Here is a 6,000-nt window from a genome sequence, read left to right on the forward strand (position 1 = left end):
CCAATCCTGGCCACTCCTGGGAGCCTGGGGGACTTTTCAATAAATTCAACAGATATTACTTATCCTCTTCCAGGTCCTCTGTTTCCTGGAAAATGAATCTTGACTGGCAACACCACCAAGTATGGAGCTGGTGAACGACAGCTCTTGACCAGACCTGGAAGCCTCCGTTACTCTTGGTTCCTCTGTGAGCTAGTCCCACAACTGAGCTTCTGGGATTCCCACCTTGGTGGGCTGACAGCCCCAGGCCTGGCTGCTGAGTGAATGATGGTTTTACCATTGAAACTTTGGGCAACACTTCATTTTCCCAGCAGGTACCACTGAATTTATGAACGGTGCTGCCTAAATCAGCCAGGAAACAAGGGCCTTGGGGAAACAGCACTGACAGAGGACGGCAGCAACATCCCTGAAGGACCTGTTGTGGCCAAAGGTGTGCAACGTCACCCTCTTCATCTTCCTGACAACATGTGAGACTGAGGTATAACCACAGATGAGGAAAGCAGGACCCAAGGCAGTTAACGAATCTGCTTGGTAGACACAGGGAGGCTTCAAGCCTGTCCTATATTCCTCCAGGATCAACAGTGATAGATTAAGAGTCATCGTCATATTAATGGCTTAGGTTTTTATGTTGCATCTAGCATAGGCAAGTTCTGAGCACTTTACATACAGTAACTATTGAATTCTCAGGACCACTCTACAGGACAAATCCTGTCCCCACTTTATAGGTAGGTCTTGGAAAGGTTAAGCAGGCTGCATCAGGGAACCAACTGCCTCTGGTGTGTGTGGTTCACATGGAGTCCCATCTCTCCCTTAGTGCAGTATTGAGAGGGCACTGATGAGCAGAGGCTGTGTTGCTAAGGGCCATTTGCTGAAAGGCCTAGAAGACAAACTTGAATGAAATGCTAGAAAGCTGCTGTTAAGTCTGGTGATGCAAATGATGATTTGTTAAAACAGGAGAATTTGGGGGTGACTGATTTTCTTCTTTTTCCTCCACAGATCTGTGGTCCATACTGCATCCTGCTCTGTGGCTCAGAAGGCTGGGTCACCTTGGCTCCCTTGCCCTTTGGGTCAATGACAAAAGAAGTGGGAGGGGAAGCTGGCCTTTAGCTCCAGCCTACTCCCTGCCAGGCTTGCCTTCCTCCTCTCCCAAAGGCCAAAGCTGCCATGGGGCAGCCCCTCCCCCAAGACAGCTCTTTCGCCTGACTCTCAGGTCTAGGAGCAGGAACAGCTCTTGCTTTGGCTAGTTCCTACTGGTTTTCTTAGTCATGCCCATCCCTTTGCAAATAATCTTCTGACGGTCCTCTTGGGCACCCTTTCCAGTGTGCCATCTGTTTCCTACCAGAAGCCTGATCTAGGCTTATAAGATTCCAGGGAACTTACAGCACAGGGATGCTACTGAAGTCACTATGACTCACCCAGAGCCTATTTTGAGGATGGTCCGGAGACCTCCAGTGAATTATCAGGGCTGCCAACAGCTTTCTGAAGCCCCCATGGTACTGATTTACTGGTTCCTCTAGGTCTCCCCCTCACCACCTGAGCTTCATTGGGACAGAAATTTTTCCCAGAAACAAATTCCCAGGAGTCACTGTAAGGGCTGCTGGAATGACCTAGGCTGATCCCCTGGCCAGGGCCAAGCCAAGAGTCTGCAGGTCATCTGGAAACCCTCCTCCACCACTGGTAATGAAGAGGCAGAGGGGAGGGACAGGGCACAGGGGCTGCTTTGCTTTGCATTCTTGTTTCCTTCTAAGAAGACAGAGAATCAAAGCGAGGATCTCCCCTGGGGCTTTCATGCAGCTGGCCAGAGCTGCCTAATTGGAAAAATTCAATACGAAAAGGAAAAAATAATGGAAAGGAGTCCTGTAAGAAAACATAAAACAGGTAGAAAAAACAGAGTAGCCAGAAACAACCATAGCACAATTCGGAAAAATGATGTTTGAACTTCAGTGATCTTCTTCCTTCTTGTCTCCTGAGTTTTCTGACTCCTGACAAATTTGCAAAGAAGAAGGCTGCCAGGATCTTTCAAGAGTACACCTGGTGAGGTGAGGGAAACAGTAGCAGTGAAGTGACAGAAACGAAAGTACACAGGAGTGCAGAGACTGGAACCAATGCTCTGACCACAGGGAAATAGCTGTGGTTGACCAGATGGCTTTATTAGCAAGGCCAGTAGAACTGGGCTCTAGGAATTGTGGACTCTCCCCATGTGTTGGGCAGAAAAAGCAGTGTACACTATCCTCTGAAGCTGGAGGTCAACCTTTCAACCCCACTATCCTTTCCCCCACTACAGCACTCAGAGTACATGAGAAAGCGGGGTGTCACTCTGAGAGATAGCTTCTCCACCACTCTGTCCTCACCCCAGGCCCTGCCTCTGCTCATTCTTGACTCATTTCTCCACATGGACATTCTGGGGGTCAGAAGTGGCCCAGGGGAACAGCTACCAATTTGGGAGGGATAGTGGGCTTTCTGAGAAGGCCATTGGATGTCACACTTGTCTGAAGTTTGCTACAAATTCTGCCACTTGGAAAATGACTGCAAGTTTTGAGTATTCTGTACATGACAGGTACTATGCTGGGAACATTACACAAATCATTCATTTAATTCTTGTGAGAACATGGGACAATTCCATGCATTAAGTCTGGTTATCCCCATCTTGCAGGTACAAGGTCACAAGCATAATATGTGGAGACTCCAATCTCAGTTCTTCATCTTCAAAATCTCTGCACTTAAGCCATTATGCGGTCTGTCATTCATATGAACCCTTTGCATTTCAATTTCCTCTCTAAAAAATAGAGGACGAAAAGCTACCTAAAATATAATAATAACACAGAGAAAGTCCTTGCCACATGGTTATAGTAATAATGATAGCTTTGAATTTTTGACATTTACTTCAAGCCGGCACTGTGGTATTAGTTTTATTTTAACTTAATCCTCCTAACCTGTTATGGGTTGAATTGTGCCTCTCCTCCCCGAAAAAAAATATGTGTACCTCAGAACGTGACCTTATTTGGAAGCAGGAACATTTCAGATGTAATCAGTTAAGATGAGGACATATTAGGGTAGAGTGGCCCCTTAATGGCAAGACAGAGAAGAACGCCACATGAAGACACAGATAGATAGAGAGAGGAAGGGGCAGAGACTGGCGTGATACTGTCACATCCGTGGAACACCTGGGACTACCAGAGATCTGAAGAGGAACGACAGAGCACCACTAAAGCTTTCAGAGGAATCGTGGTCCTGCCAAAATCTTGATTTTGAACTTCCAGCTTCTGGAACTATGAGACAATAAATTTCTGTTGTTCTCACTCCATTTCTCTACTTTTGGTTATTTTTCCTCAGATTATTCTTCCAGTTATTTTTCTCCTGATTTTTACAAAGGGGGAAATCAAGGTCCAGGAGCATTACCTGACTTGCCCAAGATTAGACAGTAAGTGAACCGCAGCTGGGAACGGAATGCGAGTCTGTGGGACTCCCGAACCCCGAGCTTGACCAGGAGGCCTGTAGCTTCTCCTAGGAGACAGCACCTGCCAGTCCCCTTCTGTGTGCCTGCCCCTCTGCCACTCTGAGCCTCCTGGGTTTCAGGGACCTCCTCACCCTGAGACTCTTTCCATGTGGATTTCCCTTCTCTGAGCACTCACGTCTCCACAGACAGCGCAGGGCCTTGCAACCTTCCTTTGACTTCCTCTGCAGACCCTGGTGGCTTCAGAGCTTCAAAGTGAACCTGACCCCTTTCATTAGGCTGAAAGTTCTTTTGGGCCAGGACTAAGTTAGATTTGCTGCTGCTGTGCCCAGAGCCAAGAACAGAGTTTGGGGCTCACCTGAAGTTTGCCAGTCTACCCTGAGACTGCCCCATCCAAGCACAGGATGCTCATGTTGGCAGCAAGAGCCCCTTCTGACTTGGCTGCAAGTGTGAGAGATCCACAGGTGCTCAGGAGGAGCAAGAAACTTCCTGAGTGTTTCTGGCAGCAATGGCCATTACCACTGGCCATTACCAATGGCCGTTACCTTTAACATAGTCTAAATTCTATGCTCAGTTTCTCAGGAAAAAAATCTGTGTCAAACCAGGGTCTGATAAACAAGCTTTGTCACCACCAGTGGAAAGATGCATTGGTATAAACTTCCTGCAAAACAAGTCAGCTATGAACATCACGAGTGACTTTTTGGTTTAGTTCACAGTTTTTAACCCACTTATAGGAATCTTCCCTAAGGAAATGATCAGAAATTCTGAGATTTATGTTCAAATATGCTCATTAATATGTTATTTATTATTTGGAAAAAAAACTGAAAATAGTCTAAGTAACAGATTAGTTAAATTAAAATATAGTATAGTCATAGGAGAAATATGCCTTGTTCACTGGATAAATTATAGTTCTTCTAAAATATTTAAATATTATAACTGGCATATTAAAAATGTTACTTCTGATGAAAATGTAATATCCTAGGGAATGTGAATGTTATAATGTTAAGGGGAAAAGCCAAACTACAAAATTTTATATATAATCCTGTTCATGTAATATGATCCCAGGGAAGATAGACATATATCCTGGAGATAGAGGGAGGGAGAGAGGAAGGGAGGGAGAGAGGAAGGGAGGGAGAGAGGGAGAACATAAACAAGAGAGAATTAACTGTGGTGAATAGGAAGACTGTGAGAAAGAGAGATTTCGGATTTATAGAAGAAAATACATTTTTAAAATCCTATTCCTTTTGCTAGAAAGACTAGCAGTGAATTTCTTGCCTTTGCACCTTTCTGTATTTTCTAAGTTCTCCACAATAATTCATGGTAACATTTTTATAACTGCAGTGAAGCAGGAGGCAGGAGCCATCTCTGCCCAGCAAGATGTGCCTGGACACTTCCCTTGTCCTCCCTGCAGGTGTCCCCTGCCCTGCCCCCACTCTCAGACTCCTCTGGGTGATGCCCACAACTCATTCAGAGTGTGACTCCTTCCTTGGTGACATGGTACTGTAGGAAAAGCAAGCATCAGTGTGTTCAGAAGTCAAAGAGTGGTCACAGTGATTGGATAATTTCCCAGGTGCATCTCTCTGCATCCCATGAGCAATTGATCATCCGGGGCTATTTCCAAGAAAGACTCATCTGCTCGGCGGGTGCTGCAGCTGGCGCCCGCATACCTCCCTTGCTCCCAGACTTTCAGATGCAAAAGTAGAGAGAAACTGCAGGCCAGCTCCTTCACAAACTAGAAGTGATGCCTCCCAAGCATGTTGCCACTAGCCGCACCTCAGGGATAAGCATGGTCAAGGCACTTGTAGAGGAAACAAGGGATTATGGACAGGGGCAAATGGATTTTCCAAAACGAGGTCACAGGAGAGGAAATCCCACCACTACAGACAAAATGAAATGTTAACCTGGTATGTTGGCCCAGCACCTAAGGAAGGCAGGGATGAGGCTTTTATAAACACTCCCTTTCTTCCCAGCTGGTGTGTGGCTATAAAATTTAAATAAAATACCAAAGACACACAGCACCAACATTATCGTCATCATCACTCTCTCATGGAAACGAGAAATTCAACTAAATGAACTCTCTGCTGTGCCCTGCATTTTAATGAAACTCAGACCCACGTGTATTTCCAGACCCCTACATCTCTTCAGAATGCATCACACTTTACAGGGACTGGTTGCTGCTCTCCATCCACAGCTTAACTGTTTAATTCCTCTCTACCCTTGCCCTTCTAGGGTCATCCCATAGGACAATGACTATTTTTAACCCTAAGGAATTAGAAAGAATAAAGGAACTGGACAACTGAGTTCAAATTGTGGCTCCACCACTAATTGACTAAACTTCCACCTCCCCGTTTAGTGGAGATTAGAGATATTTACATTACAGTTTTGAAGATGAAGTGAGATAATAGATATAAATAGTGTTGGCCCACTGCAGATCCTCAAGTGAGTATGTTTTATAATGTATCATCTTCCATTCTTTTTTATTTGAGGGGGGGGTACTAGGGATTGAACTCAGGGGCACTCGACCACTGAGTCACATCCCCAACCCCTAT

This window comes from Sciurus carolinensis, chromosome 11, assembly GCF_902686445.1.
Source record: "Sciurus carolinensis chromosome 11, mSciCar1.2, whole genome shotgun sequence".
Classification (NCBI taxonomy): Eukaryota; Metazoa; Chordata; class Mammalia; order Rodentia; family Sciuridae; genus Sciurus; species Sciurus carolinensis.